The sequence below is a fragment of the Marmota monax genome, unplaced genomic scaffold (genome assembly GCF_021218885.2).
Source record: "Marmota monax isolate L192 unplaced genomic scaffold, Marmota_monax_Labrador192_F-V1.1 WCK01_AAM20220418_F8-fsc01275, whole genome shotgun sequence".
Classification (NCBI taxonomy): Eukaryota; Metazoa; Chordata; class Mammalia; order Rodentia; family Sciuridae; genus Marmota; species Marmota monax.
The window spans coordinates 10,309-27,210 of record NW_026694835.1 but is presented as its reverse complement, the minus strand read 5'-3'; the positions used below and the strand labels follow the sequence as shown (position 1 = coordinate 27,210).

Genomic DNA, 16,902 nt, shown 5'->3' with positions numbered 1-16,902 from the left:
AAAATTATATATTCATCTATGTGTTATCTGGGTTTCCCTCTAGAAAACATATTATATGGTTCCAAAACCCTGGTTAATGTACTTGAGATTGCTGCACTGTTTATTTACCAGTACTCTTTGACAACTCATAAAAAGAAATAACAGCCTAGAAGCCAAGAGGAACTTTAAATAAGACATCTAAATTGTTAGGGAGGAAAAAAAAATGTCAGAGTCTTATCTCTCCAACTAGAAACTCCTTTCGCAATTTGACTTTACTTCTTGTATATGAAAGCAAATTTCTGAAATTTCAATGGTTGAGAACATAACGAAATCTAAATAGAATGATATACATCTATCTATCATCTATCTATCATGTCTCTATCCCCCACAAGACTTGGAATCACAGTCTACATTTTACTCAAATCTCCCTTTTATGACATAGCACAGGATTTGGCACATAGTAGGTACACAGCTGAATTAATTGTTGACAATATTGTTGTTTTATAAACTGAAAGTTTAACCTACATGATATTGGGAGATATCTGGTAAAACATTTCACTATAAGGGGATTATCTTTTTTATCTTGTCAAAAGATACTGAATGTTCCATTAAACACAATAGGCCACAGAAAAGAATGTGAGCTACCAAATTGTAGGATAATCAACATTGGGGAAAAACAAACCAAAAACAGAAAGTTGAATTCCAATATATCAGTGAAATATCCTTACTGGAAGTCATTAAAAAGTTATTAATAAGTAGTACAAACTGTCCCAGAGGGAGGATTGATAGAAGGAGGGGAACCTGTGACCATGATGACATACTGAGAGAAAACTTCTGAGTTATGTATCAACAACATATGATCTTTGGTAAATATTAACAACTTCAAAAAATTAACAGTGGAAAATTAGTTACAGGGAATGCATCTGGATCACATCAGGGCAGATGTAATTTTTTCTAGTCCCAAATAAGTTGGAGATGATTTCCTTGTAGATGATAGGTTGAAATTTATATCAAAATTCCATTCACTACATATTATTTCCACTTATTTATAAAATTATGCCTAAGTAAATTATGTAAAGAAAGTGCAAATTCATTTTTATTTATTGTTGTTGATGTAGAAATTTTCAACTTATGTCAGGCATATACATATAAAATTGTGACATAAACATATTTTGTAAGGTATTATTATAGATTTTTAGATTGCTGTAAACTTATTTAATAATTGTAGGCAATTTTCACATACTTAGCACGTTATTTGTACTTTTTTACAGAGTACTACCTTAGTACAGCACTTTTATGACATAACTAAATGAATATTATAGAATCAACAGCCACAGTTCCTGATATGCTGTATCGTATCAGGTACACCTTATATATTTATTTCTTATTCTTGCAAAATTTCTCCAAACTTTCTACATCCTTTGCTACAAAAAAGCCAATTATCTTGAAACCAAATGTAACCTTTTTTTATTTCCAAATGCCTCCCCATCATTCTACCAAATAGCATATTTTTACCAAAACTTTAAATATTTTAGCCATCTATATTAGACACACTCTTATTAAAAAATACAGAATAACCAACCATTACAATTTGCACAGGGCTAAGGACTGAGACTTTCAAGATGAAAATAAAATAATGAGTACCACTCCATCCAGAGTGGCTGGTCACCCCAGGAGGCACAATCAGAGACTTTATCCACCACAGTTTACTGAAAGGATAATTTATGTAGGGGTAGGGCTAAGGATTAAGATAAAGAACCTGATAGTCAGTAACTAGTAAACCTGAAGTAGTAAGGAGAGGGGGCTGTGGTCAGAAGCAAGTGAAAATTGTAGTTGGAGAGAGGTTGCTGAATAGGTGGTACAGAGAAAGCCACTACAAAATGTTTGCATTAGTGAGTTGTTCAGATTAAATACATCAATTCTTTCTTGATAATGTCTCCCACCAACAGAAACAAACAAGAAACCAGAAAAAAAAGTATTTCTTTAACTCCCAAGACAGGGCTATGAGTGGAAAGAGATTGAAAGCGGATCAGGAGGGGCAAGCAATATCTAGTCTCTCAGTCTTTGCTGGTAAAGTTATAGTTTTTGAGTGACTTTTAAAATATGTTGTACTTAGTCACTCAGATATAGCAGATTCCAAGACATAGAGATCTCTAATTTGATCATAAAATCAATATATTATCTGAATATTTCCTCACATCCATATATTTCCCCATTCTCTGTGTATGCATGCATATGTGTATATATATATATATATATATATATATATATATATATATATGTGTGTGTGAATATATATATATATATATATATATATATATATATATATATATATATAAAGGTAAGAATAAATGTCTGTTATCCTTCCATAACACTTTTACATTTATTTGTTCAACCACTCTATCAGTTAAGTTAGCCAGGTAAAAATTTAACACTATTCAGGTTAAAAAATCTTGTTTAATTTCTATCAAATAACTAGAACCAGTAGTATTATACTGGTCCTTGAAGCAAGTAGACATACTAATTAATAGTAAAGCTGATTATTTATCTAATTAATAATATTAATCTGCTACATAAAAGGATTCTAAACACCATAAAGACTGAACATATTATTTTGCACTGAGCCAAGAGGAAAGATAACTCAATTAATGACTAAATTTTAGATGTGGTATTTTCTCATTTCAAAAACATAGGGTTAAAAAAAACATACTTTTTATTTTAATTTATTTATTTATTCTAATTAGGGACATATGACAGCAGAATGCATTTTGATTTATTGTACACAATTGGGGCACACGAATGTTTAGTTTCTTATTTGCATAAATACTATTAAAAATATTAAGTATGTATGTGTGTGTGTGTGTGTGTGTTATGAAAATGTTAAATTAAATTAGCAGGAGGCCATTAGTGTGAGGCTGTCTCCATATTTTTGGTTTCTAACTAGTGAACTACAGTCTAACGTCTATGTAAAACGAACCCAAACCTAACTTCGTAAAACCACTAGACAACTCTCAAGCAGTCATAGGTAGTCACATCATCCCCCAAAAAAACACATGCTTAGCTGTAACTCAACAGGTTAATTCTCTACTTTCTTCTGTGTTCAGCCTATAAATAGATGCTCACAGTTACCACCACTGAGCTAAGCTCTCTGAACCTCTTCTGGTTCTGAGTGCTGCCTATTCAGAATGAATCTTAATTCATTCAAATAAACTGTGCCAAATTTAATGAGACTAAAGTTTTTCTTTTAACAAGACACAAGGTTAAAAATCTCTAAATTGCTTTACCAGTTTGTCAGAAAGATTAAAAACTTATAAGTGTTTATATTATTAATAATAGGAGAATGGCTTATCTCTGCTGCCACCCTTAGGGTTAAGAACATTTTTGCCAGATCAGAGTTTTCTTGAAAAAGAGAAACATTGACAGGAAACCGTTTATGTAAATTGTCATATCATTCCTATAAAATGCCAACCTGCAATCTTTTAATGTCCTTAAGAAAATTTGGGCTGGATGTGTTCTGAAATCAATTAATGCATATTCTCCTTGACTTCCAGTCATTTTCTTGGTATTTAAAGCATACTTTGATGATTGAGTTGCTAATTCATGTTTTCCTTAGTGATGAAAGAGGCCAATAAATCACTACTAAAATTTTGATATCTATATCTTTTCTCTTATCTTTTACATGCTACTTTAAAGGAATAATACAATTTTGATGATTTTATAGCCACTAAATGAGTCAGGACTGCCTTTATCTAGAGAGCTGCTACAGTGATAACTAGCAGTTTACTTCCTGTATTTTATCTGATTGTACATATATTTTATATTACACCTTTTGAATACATAAAAGCTATCTGATACATATTCAAGATGTTTTTCATTAAATAAATCAATTAATTAAATGACAAATTATGACTATAGTACCCTTTCCTCCTTTTCACATGAGTAAATATGGATTCCATACACTGAGAACTTTAACCTTTAGACAAAGGACTTTATCAACCACATGTCTCTTAAGTCTTAGAATAACAATATATTTATTTCATTTTAGAACTAAAACATCTAAAGGAGAGAGAGTATGTCCCAATTTGCTCTGGACTAACAACTGAGACTGAGACATCCCATGTTCAAGATTGTTTCTTTATGGTCTGTTCGGTTACCACTAGGGAGCGCCATCTCATGGGAAACTTTTGGAATATAAACTGACCAAGGTAATGAATGAATGATTTCATAGTATTTCAGAGACATCAACACAGAGAAAATTTAAAGGCCATATTCTCATATGAGCATTATTTTATGGTCTGTTATATTTGCATGGATCAATAATAGGAAAGCTTTATATTTCATGTTGAAACAAACACAAAACAACTATATGAAGATTGCTGGTACGTTAATAAGTTTTAAAGATGGAGACATTTGTTGTCTTTGAAGAATGTATTCCTTGTTTAAAGAAAAAAGAATAGGCTAGGTCCCTTTTGTTAATGCTTTTTATGAACATATAACTGTGAGCTAGAAACGTGCACTTTTAATTTTAAAAGGTCGAATTGTAATATTTAATGAGTATAAATAGTCATGAAAATATATAAGTCCATATTTTATGTTTTCTTTAATCAAAATGTAAATGTAGGGACTTTTGCTTCTTCCTTATTAAAACCATACAAAGTATATAGTTGAGACACAAGTTAGTCAGAGGGCCCTGAGACCCATTTCTCCTGAAATTGGTAAAAATAGAAAAAAAAATCAATTACAAGTGATAATTAACAATTGGTTTTCAAAATTATCTTTTACATTTAACTCTTAAGATTTTCACGTAGATTTGTAGAAAAATTAATAAATTTACTCATATTTTAATGTTTCTTGACAAATTTCTTCACTGTTCATAGAGACCTATCCTTTAAGAGCAAGCTTCTTTGATAATAACAGGATTATAGAAGTTGCAAAACATTATTTGAAAATTTTAATCTTGCTACTGCCTCCACTCCATAATGTATCACTGTGCCAAACACTGTGACACAGCCTAAATATCTATATATAATACCATGTCTTGCTCTTAACATAATCTAAATATGACAAAGACAGATTGAAGACATACCACAGCATTTTCACACTACAATTAAAGGAAATGTTCTCTTAGACCAATGACTCAGCTTTTCCCTTTATTGAGGGTTCTTTTCCTTGAGGCAATATGGGGTGTTGAAAGATGGTTTTCTTTTATAAGAGTAGAAGCATAAAATTGTAAATAAAATGATATAAAAGGAAATTTGGTATGGAGTTTTAGTGAATACAAAAAATGCAAAATGAACATTGAAAACACCAAAGCCAAACAAAAGCAACTTCCTCACCCCAAACAATAGGCATATTCTCTAGCTCTTTTAGAAAAGAGTCCAAACAGAATTGGATGATTTCCCCAAAATTACCTAGGCCCACATTTCCCTTGAAACTATTTATGCAGCTGTGGGTGGTACTCCAGTAGGGATAACAACAGTCACATGTGACTACATTCACATGCACATTAGCAAAAGTTAACAAATATCTTATTTACTATTTTAAAATGTAGAGACAGAAATGATGGTGAGAATAATACAGAAAACACTGTTTAGCAAACAGAATAGTCCTGGTACTAGCCTGAGGAGAAAAAAAATCTATATCGAATGGCAAATGGAACTAACTAAAGAAAAATGTGTTTTACTTCAAATCGAGTGTGTGTGTGTGTGTGTGTGTGTGTGTATCTGGGACTCTAACACACCTTATATGCACATGTTAGGGAAGTACTGTAACTAAACTACATCCCAGCATCCAATTCTGTTTTTATAAGGCAGATGATTAGAGATGATTGATTCATAGAACTGGCCCAAAAGTAGAAATAAGAGAAAAGGCAAAAAGATTCCCAAAGGAAAAAGTGACCTCAGAGGGCCTGTTGTGTGACATCCCAGCCACTGTGATCATGTAAGCCAATTTCCTAAAAAAGTCACCTGTCATGCATCTGTTGATATACTCATGTGTCTTTCTCTCTGGAGAAACTGACTAATTCAATGTCCAGTGTTAACAACCATTTGTCCCCTAAGAACTCTCTTGTGGTCCTGAAACTTTATGATGATTTCTTCCTAGGGAAGAAAACACTGGAGTTAACACAGACTCAATTGGATATTGAAGAGTACTGAGAATTTCAGATCTTGATGGTGAGACTTAATTATATTTATTAAGCAGAAAACCTTGCTAAGAAGACAAAAATAGCTTGAAGGAATGTGATCTAGTGTTATCGTTTTATGTTAAATATTCCAAACAAAATCCCATACTCATCCTTTATCTTTCTCAGGGGAAGATGGTCAAGTTGAGAAATGAATGAAATTGCATTAATATATACAAAGACTACAAAGAGAGCAAAGTTGTCAGTAGAAGCAACATACAAAATGTGGGAAATCTGAATGATATGTTTAATAATGACATTTAATCCTAACCTCTAAATACTCGAGTTATGAATGTCTAGGAGGCACCAGTGGCATTTTGGAGGCTATTTTTATAGTAGCCAAACCTAGTAATTGTTTCTTATTTTTAATCCCAAACTCTTAAAGACCGACATACCCATTATAATATAGTAAAATGGTAGTAATCAAGTATATAAAATCATTATTGTTCATTTTCCTTTATCCCATTTCTTAGCTATGGAGATAGGATACATTTCATCAGAATGCATGTAGAACTAACTATAGAAAACATTATGTTTCTTCTTGAGTCAACCACACTGTTCAAATATGTGCACAATGAATTTGCAAATCACAATGTACCCAAATCCAAAATATTATGATTATATTAGTAAATAAAATATCATTTATACCTTCCCACTTTCAATATCAATGTACTTTATACATAAGACTGGAAAGAATTTGATTGCATAATGTCAATTTCATAGTTTGAACCAGTATTTCCTTTGTGAAATGGAGTTTACCTGCAATTATAGGCATTTGCAACTTCCTTATTTCTGTCAAAATAAATAAAGTAATAAAAAGCCCTATAGTTATCTAGAGTAAGTATATTAAATGTGACCAGAGCAAAACATCTGTAAATTCCCACCAGATTCACTAACACATGAGAAAATCCACAAAAATGTATGAAATTGAATTTTGTTCCAACCTATGATAAACTGTTATTCATGGTTAAGTATTCATAATAGTAGTCCAAAAACAAATTTTCCAGCTTAAGGGCAATAATGCCCTGAGGCTCATGTCATAACACAGGAATCTCTTTAACAATGCATTTACAAACACTAAGCTCATTTACAAGTTCTCACATCCTTATTTTCAATTTGGCAATCTTTGATTCTGATATGTAACACCCAATTTTTAAAAAAGCATTTCTCTCTCTTATCGTATATAAATATGAGTGGTTTCAGTATCCTAATCCTATTTTTTTCTAGAATCTGTTTATTCCTCTGTCCTTTCATTTTCCTACACTTGTATAGGATGGCTAACAGTAACCCTTTTCTCTTAAACTCAAATCTATTCATTAAAAAAAGGCCAAAATCATCGAGGATGCAGAGGGAAAGGCTCACTCATTGCTGGTGGGACTGCAAATTGATGCAGCCAATCTGGAAAGCAGTATGGAGATTCTTTGGAAAACTTGGAATGGAACCACCATTTGACCCAGCTATCCCACTCCTCAGTCTATACCCAAGGGACTTAAAAATAGCATACTACAGGGATACAGCCATATCAATGTTTATTGCAACACAATTCACAATAGCTAAATTGTGGAACCAACCTAGATGCCTTTCAGTAGATGAATGGATAGGGAAAATGTGCTATATATACACAATGGAATATCACTCCACATTAAAATTAGAGAACAAAATAATGGCATTTTCAGGTAAATGTATGGAGTTGGAGAATGTTACGCTAAGTGAAGTAAGCCAATCCCAAAAACCCAAAAGCCAAATGTTTCCTCTGATATAAGGATGCTGACTCATATTGGGGATGGGGTGGGGCATGAGAGGATTAGATGAACTCTAGATAGGGCAAAGGGAGGGAGTAAAAGGGAGGGTAGGAAAGATGGTGGAATGAGATGGACATCATTACCCCAAGTACATGTCTGAAGACACTAATGGTGTGAACCTACATTGTGTACATCCAGAGACTTGAAAATTTCGTGCTCTCTATATGTAATTAGAATTGAGTTGCATTCTGCCATCATATATAACAAATTAGGATAAATAAAGAATTAAGAAAAAAAGGCCAAAAGCATCTGAAAATTTCATTAAGCCTTCTGACAGGCATGAAAAGCATATATATTTTATTATAAATTCTTTTTCTTTTTCTTTCTTTGTATATTGGAACATTATTAATATCAAAAATTGTAAAATATGTTTAGTATTGTCTTTAGATATAGTCAAGCAGGATCATTGCCCCTTGAAAATATCTAAATCTCCTTTTTGTGGCTAGAAAATCCTGGGGCCTGTGATTTTATCCCAGAAATGTACTCTAACATGAGACCAGGACTTGTGTTGCCCCCAGTCTCTGTTTCCACCACTGGCCTGCTATTCTACTTCCTAATTCTCATCTGAGGTATAGACATGCCCCAAAGTATGGTTATTGAATCTGCATCTACAAATTGTCTCAGAGCTGTCGCAGAGCCTCAGTTCAAGGTGGGCTGCCTGGTTGGTTGGTACTTATTTTTTACAGAATCAAATGATGATGGGACACTAAAAGGTACTTACCTCTTGATTTTAGGTGCAATAAATGCTTTTAATGAAAAGGGAGCAACACTCAAAATAATTATTTTCTCAGGGCTTTGCACCCTATAAGGGAAGCCAAGGAAATTCTTAAATAATTTTCAGAATAGTAAAATGGGGTTTAAATTTTTTGTGATAAGAAGTAAATGTTGATTCTGGTAGGTTTGAGGATCACTGTATCTGACTAAGCATAGGAAGGCATTTCTTCTTACCTCTGCAATATTACTTGAGATCATAGGAAAAGTCAGATGGAGGGAAGAAGTTTCTGAGTGTAAAGTATTTAAGGAGCATATAATCACTGCTCTTTTCTTTTTGTCAGGAATTCTAGCAACTCTTTTTGTGAATGGAATCCTGTCTTGGAAATTGACAAAGCACTCCCTACTAGGGACAACATTGGCATCTGCCATTAGAATCTAATTTTGTGTTTGAGCATCCCTATGTCCAAAATGTAATTTGAATTAACAAAATATGCCTTGAAGCAACAGGGAGAGAAAAGCAATCCAATCTCCCTAAGATAAATCTTGAAGAGTTAAAAAACAAAAAGAAACAAATAATAAAACCACAGTATCAAATAATTCCACGTGCAAAATATTTCTAAGGTCTCTGCAATTTTGGTAAAGAGGAATGAAACACTGTGTATTTACTCATTAAGGATGGATTATAAATTAGATGGTATTTAATGATTATTTTGTCAACAATTATCACAATTAAAATTAGCAAATTAATCAGTACCTATGATGTATATTTGATATCTATTATTTGTTTATATTATAAATGAAAGTTTTAATTGATTGAATTATCTCTGCCCATTTCCTCCAGCCCAAGTTTGTGGCAGCCAACATTCAACTTTCTAGTACTCTGCGTTCAAATTTTTGAAATTCCACTTTGTATATGCTTCTAAAAGTGTTTTATATGGTATGAAATGATGATTCATATCTTCAGCAAAAATCAGTAAGGTATACTTTCAAATTTTACCTTAAGTATTTTATTTTATTTTCCGGGCTGCAGCAAAATAACAGGGGGGTGATGAACAACTTGTGTATGTTGATACAGCAGGAGTGGAAGCCCTTTATTGCAGGACAGGAGCAGTATTTATACATTCCACACAGCTTATCTAATTAGCATAAACTAGATACAGCAGTCAACCAATCAGGAATCTCCACACTTAATGGCTCGCTTTTGTTACTTCACAAACCACTCCCTCTGGCATTTTGCCAGGCATCATCCAGACTTGTTTACAAACTCTAACATTCCCCTGGCAAAATGCCAGGTGTTATTTTGACTTGTTTACAGACTCTAACAATTTTATTTTCCAATCAGCAAAACTTAAAAGAATATGCTACTTGGTAATGAGACTAACAGGTCATCCACTGCTTAGTTTCTAATTTTATTTTTGATGATTTTGCTGTTGGAAGCTATTTTATTGAAAAGAAGATTTTGTGTAAGACAGATTCTTGTTATACTTTGCCAAAAATACCATATAATTAAGAAAAGTGAAGTGTCTTTTTAAATTTTCTAAATGTTTTTATGCATCATACTTAAAGATAATAGTGTGATTCATTCTGATATAATCATACATGCATGCAATATAATTTGCTTTAGTTCATCCCTAGTACTTCCTTTTTCCTTCTCCTCCTCCCTCTCTCTGTTCTCTTTCCTCTACTCTACTCATCTTCCTTCTATTTGTTTATTTTTATCAGTGCATTATAATATACATAGTAGTGTATGCACCATATGCATACATGTACATAATATAACTTAATAAAACATTTGAAGTGATGTTCAAAAATACAAATTTTTACTGAATCAAAATTGCTGAAGATGTGAACTGGATGTTATCATATTGAAGGAATTTATCAGTTTCAAAGATGATTCTTTTTACATTTTATGTATTAGTGCATTATAGTTATATTTATCAGTGGAGTTCATTTTGGCATAATCATACAGGTATAGAATGTAATTTGTTCCATTTAAGTCCCCAGTGTTTCCTGGCTCACTTTCTTCTCCCTCCAACCTGTTCCTCTATCTCTACTTTTCTTCCATCTACTTATTTATACTTATTTATTGTTTTTTTTAAATTGGTGTTTTATAGAAACACATAAAGTGGAATTCACTGCAGTGTATTCATATCTGTACACAGCATAATTTGGTCAATTCATTCCTTAGTTTCTCCCTTTTTGCATCCCTCTTCCTTCTCCCTTTATTGTCTTGCTCTACTCCACTGATTTTTTTCTGGATATTAATCTGCTATCAAAGGAGTAGCTGGCAAAGATTTTTTTCTCCCATTTTGTGGGCACTTTATGATCTTATTTCCTGTGCTCTACAAAATCTTTTAAATTAGATGCTGTCCTATTTACTGACTCTTGATCTTATTTCTTGAGCTTTAGGGACCTTGATAGGAAGTCAGAACCTGCACCAATATGTTTTATGGATGATCCTATGTTTTCTTGTAGAAGTTATAGTTCCTGGTCTAATTCCTAGGTTTTTAATCCACATTTTTTGCAGAGTAAAAGTTATGAATCTAGTTTTATTCTTCCATGTATGCATATGCAGTTTCCTAGCACCATTTGCCAAAAAGGCTACTTTCCCCCGACATATATTTTTAGCACCTTTGTCAAGAAGGATGACCGTGTCTATGTGGGTTTTTCTTTGTGTCTTCTATTTCATTAATTTGGTCTTCACATCTATATTAATACCAATACCATGCTGTTTTTGTTACTATAGCTCTATAGTATAATTTGAGATCAGTATTGTGATGCTTCCAATGTTGCTCTTTTTGCCCAGTACAGCATTGGCCATTCTGGCTCTTTTATTTTTCCAAATTAACTTTAAGATATTTTTTTCTAGTTCTGTGAAGAATGCTTTCAGTTTTTCTCCATTCAGTATGATGTTGGCCTTGGGTTTGTCATATATAACCCTCACAACATAGAGGTAAGTTCCTTCTATCCCTAGTTTCTCTAGTGTTTTAAAAATGAATGGGTGCCGGACTTAGTCAACAGCTTTTTCTGTATTTAGGGATTCTCATCCTTAAATTTATTTATGTGGTAAGTTACATTTATTGATTTGCATATATTAAAACAACTTTGAATCTCTGGTTTGAAACCCAGCTGATCATAGTGCACTATTTTCTTAATGTGTTTTTAAATGTAGTTTGCTAATATTTTATTAAAAAATTTTACACCTATGTTCATTAGGGATATTGGTTTGTAGTTTTCTTTCCTTGATGTGTCTTTGTCTGATTTGGGTGCCAGAGTGATACTGGCTTCATAGGATAAATTTTGGAGTCTTCCCTTATTTTCTATTTCATGGGATAATTTGAGGAAGATTGTTGTTTAGTTCTTTAGAGGCCGGGTTAAACTTGACTGAGAACTCCTGGTTGTGATCGTGAGCTTTTATTTGCTGGAATGCTTTTAATTGCTGCTTTAATCTTATTGATATTAGTCTGTTTAGGTTTTATATACCCTCATGGCTCAATTTGTGTAGTTCTTATTTGTAGAAATTAATCAATATCTTCTAGGTTTTCTAGTGTGTTTCAGTACAATTTTTCAAAATAGTTTCTAATGATCCTTTGGATTTCAGAAATGTCTGGGATGATATTTCCTTTTTCATCCCTAATTTTGTTTATGTGGGTATGTGGGGATGTGTATGTCTGTCTGTCTGTCTCTCTCTCTCTCTCTCTCGGTTAGTTTGGCTGAGCATTATCAATCTTGTTTCAAAGAACCAAGTCTTTGTTGCATTGATCCTTTGTATTGTTTTTCTAGTCTCAATTTCATTAGTTTAGATTCATGTCATCTTAATTATTTCCTGTCTTCTACTGAAGCAGTTTGTTCTTCCTTTTAATCATTGAAGTATTATTGAAGTGCTTTAAGGATCAAGTCACATTCAATCAACATGAGAGAATTAAAAAGGAACCTTCTTCTTGCAAGGTCAAAAAATCAATTACTGATAAAACTCATATGTTTTATATTTTTAGTGTTCTGTTGAGAGAAGTTCTTTAGTAAGCATGTAAAATAATACTAATAGCAATGACAAAAATCATAAGAGCAGTTTTCATATAGTAAGAAATACTTTATGATGGGCATTGTTAAAATTCTGTGCATGTTAAGAAAGTTAACTTAATTATCACAATCACCCTCTGAAATATGTGCTGTAATTATCCTCATTTATAGATGAGAAAACTATAGCAGAGTTAGGAAATGATGAAACAAGTATGAAGAGGTTAAGTTAGACATAGCACATAGGACTACACTTAAATATTTTTGTTTCCTATAGAAAAAAAAGGTATTTGAATATCCATAAAATACTCAACTTGTGATAATTGTCATTCACCTAATATTATTGGCATTTCATCTAGAACATGTATTGCTAGCAATCTAAAGTTTAAGTCAGGTGAATCCAACGTATCATACAGGACAAACCATTATACTTGTGAATAAGATCGTAGCTCTAATTTATCCTATATTATTAGCTATATTGACCTTTCTAACCCAATAATATTTTTCTATTACTAAGGTAAAAGTGTTCAAATGTGCAACATATGTGAAGTTACTTTCTAAACTCTAAAATGTTAAGCAATTGTTAGTAGCATTCATTTTTATCTTTCTCATCTCATCCACACATATATTTATAGTACTTTCAGCATCTATAAATTTCTGCAAATAAAATATGCTAATGATAGACTCATTTAGTCACTTATTCAACAACTATACATGAATAACTTTAATATTCAACAAAATCTAGGGGAACCTGAACAAGTCTACAATATGGAAAAATTTAGAGGAAGCTAAATAGATATAACAAAGCTCACTATCAAGCCATGGGAGAAGGATGGAACAAACTAGGCAGAGTCCAGAATATATGAAGTTCCTGGAGGGAGAATGAACTGAGAAATGTTAAGAAATACTATGTTTGGAACATTGTCATCAGGGAATAGGAGAATTATAATTTTTCCTAAGAAATACAATATACTGTGAATAGTAGAGTAAATAGGAGAAAAGTCTACAATATAGATGATGTGTTGGATGAGTTGAAGGCTGGCTCTTAACAAATCTTGAAAATCATCCATCTAGAAATAAAGCTGTCCTTTCAAGAGTTTTCCTGGGCTGAGGGATCCCTTCAAGAAGTAGTAGCATGTGAATACATAACCAACAACATTTAAACCAATCGAAGACAAAGGATTGTTTTGAAACCTAGAGGACGGCATGCAGTCATTGTACCTAAAAATTTCCTCAGTGGCAGAATTTATTTTACTTTACTTTATGAATAAAAAAAAATTGCCAAGGACAATATTGCTTGAGTAAATGACATGATCCAACATCATAAAATGTGATGAAGATGTACAAATCTATAATTGTAAAATTTGTTTTGTAAACCTAGGAATGTGAAAGATTTTGCTTTGGGCTTAAGACTACAATGAAAGAATTATGAATTACCTTCATTTGTGATTAACTTGGAATAAATGTGAAAATCCTAACCTGGAATTTAATAACCTAATGAAGGTTAGATTTTTTTCCCATCTGACTGTGAGTATTCCAAAGATTATTACTAACCTTTCAAAGTTAGAAAGACAACTACAGTATGTCTCCAAATAAAAGGCAAATGAGATATATTCTTGATTGAGGGTTTAGAAATAGTTTCACAGCCTGAAAGATTGGCTTTTATTGGGTTCAAACAGATCTTTGTACACCAGTGAATTATTATATAAATATAAAAATGTCATATGTCAATGAGTGAGATATCACAGCCAACTGTAGCAACATCCAGATAAATCACTAAATGGATTTCTTTATTCCTTGCACCTTATTTTGAAGGGAGTTAACCTTTGGCAAAAACCACCTGCTTAAGAGACAATGAATAAGGAGGCCAAAGAAGTCATCAGTTGACCTTTGAGAGAACAAGAAGAGCTGAGGGAAGGTACATGTACAAGAGGATTAGTAAGTCCTCACCATGAATTTGCATCATTCTGTGGTATAGATGGTGATATTGTGTGGAGTTGGGTCTAAGCCCAGTGAAGAACAAGGTGTCAATTGTTATGTATCCATGGTCATTATAAATGAATACAACCTGTGAGTTACTGATTTCAGAAGTGTAGCTGTAAATTCACCAAATTAATATTTTTTAAAAAGCCATAAGAAAAATATTCTTCCTTTTGTCTCTTTCACTCATTTACTTACCCAATATTGTCATACTCCAACCATGGATGTCCTCAATTTTCTTCATGTATTTGCTTCAATTATTGCCTTCAATGGGAATGTAAATCAGCCTCATCTCCATTGTTCCATGTCCATTATTTCCTTCAAAGTCAGTTCAAAATATATTACATTCATGAAGCTCGTCTGACCATCTTAACCAACTGTTTGTTTATAGTTCATGAATTTCAAATAAATATTTTTTATTCATAAACTCAATATGCATTCAGGAAAAGTATTAAGAACTGGAAATAAATGTACATAAAAACAAATGGGTCCAAGGGTCAAGAATATTAATGTTTAGAAGGGAAATATACATAAGATAAACAGCCATATTCAGGAAATTATTGAGGTAGAAATGTGTACCAAAAAGTCACGAGCATAGAAAAAAAGCACTCAAATATTCCTAAGAAACTAAGTAAGACTATCATGAAAAAATATTAATTATATTATAAACAATATGTAGGAGTTTAGAAGGAATAAAATAGGGAAAAGAGAGTGATCCATGGAGCAGGAAAAACAGTGAGGAGGCATGGATGAGAAACTGGGAGGGGTTGGACCATAGGATCTCTGTGGGGAGAATATAGAGCATGAAGCATTTTCTTAATCCAGAAAGGAGAGTTATTTTCAAGGATCATGATCAAAATATTTATAACCAGTACAACACAAGACTTATGGTTAGAATATTTACTTATGATTAGAATATTTAAGTCATAGCACTGGAGTTACGTTAAAGAGGGAACAGCTGCACCAAGTTTAGAATTTTCTCCAGTTGAGGGGAAGTCCACGTGGGCCTTGAAGGCAGGAATCCAGGGTTCTAAAGCAGAGCAAAAGGAATTACAGGAGTAAGAACAGTGGAAATTTGAGAACTGATATTTTTAACTAATGATGCATAATATTAATATGAATAATAAAATATAAAATGTGATAGACAAAGGAGCTGGATAGAGGAAAATAAGAACATAGTGTCACTGACTGAAAGTATGAAGAAAGCTTTTTCTAGTGCTCTCAGGCAGTCTCAAAGTTTTAAATAACTTTGGAGATCTCCTGCAAACTCTTCATTGCTATAGTCTAATGTTCACTATCTTAACATGAAATTCCAATTAAGATGACTAGGAGTTAATTAGATCTAACAAGGATGTGATAGGGATAAAAAGGAAAAGATCTTTTCAGGAAAAAGTGACTGGGCAAAGGCTCTCCAGTTAGGATTCGCATTATTTAATATAAACAAAGGGAATTATCCCTTGGAAAAAATATTAATCTCCGGAAAATTTGCCTTTGATGAATAATTTTTCCTTTAAGGAAAATATTAAATATTTGTAAATATTACTGTAAATGGAAAAGTTTCTTGTTTATAACATTTTTCAGAGGAGTGTATGTTATTTGATTTTAAACAGTTTTTATAAAACACCAGTTTTCAAACATTTTTTTCTTTGACAATAATTTAGGCAATTAGTTATTTTCTTTATTGGTAAATGACTTAACTAGTTAAAGTCAAAGGACAAGCATAGATATTAAACCAACAGTTTGTACCATCCCCCATTCAATGTATCTTTGCCATTCACACTACATGGCTACTGCCAATGGAATTTTAACAGTCTTTCTGTCTCACAGGAATTTCAAAAGTAAGGAATTTGCAGTTTCAATAAGTTAATGTGTGAGTTACTGTACAGGCCCACTTAGATTTTCTGAGATTTCCTAACAACTCATTATTAAAGACATTTTCTATTTTAAGTTTTTTTTGTGGGTTTTTTGTTTTGTTTTTTTTTTTTTTTTTTTTTTTTTTTTTTGGTACTGAGGATTGAACCCAGGGGTGCTTAACCACTGAACAACATCCTCAGCCCTTTTAATTTTTATTTTGAGACAAGATCTCACTAAGTTGTTTACGGCTTTGGTAAATTTTAAGGGTGGCCTCAAACTTGTGATCCTCCTGCCTTAGCATCCTGAGTCACTGGGATTACAGGTGTAGGCAGCCACATCCGGCTTCATGTAAGTCTTTATAGAGTGTTTGGTCAT

At 32.5% G+C, this 16,902-nt stretch overlaps 1 protein-coding gene across 3 annotated transcripts in view; it reads left to right on the top strand.

Moving 5' to 3' along the window:
• The window catches only part of LOC124080255 (phosphoglycerate kinase 1-like), a 50,491-nt gene extending 33,890 nt beyond the window's left edge, over positions 1–16,601 (top strand). For all 3 annotated transcript variants that reach the window (XR_009225102.1, XR_009225100.1, XR_009225101.1), the window contains 3 exons: positions 4,025–4,184; positions 6,082–6,152; positions 11,546–16,601. The gene's annotated coding sequence lies outside the window, so the exon portion shown is untranslated. The remainder of the gene's footprint in view (positions 1–4,024; positions 4,185–6,081; positions 6,153–11,545) is intronic.
• The last annotated feature ends 301 nt before the right edge of the window (positions 16,602–16,902 follow it).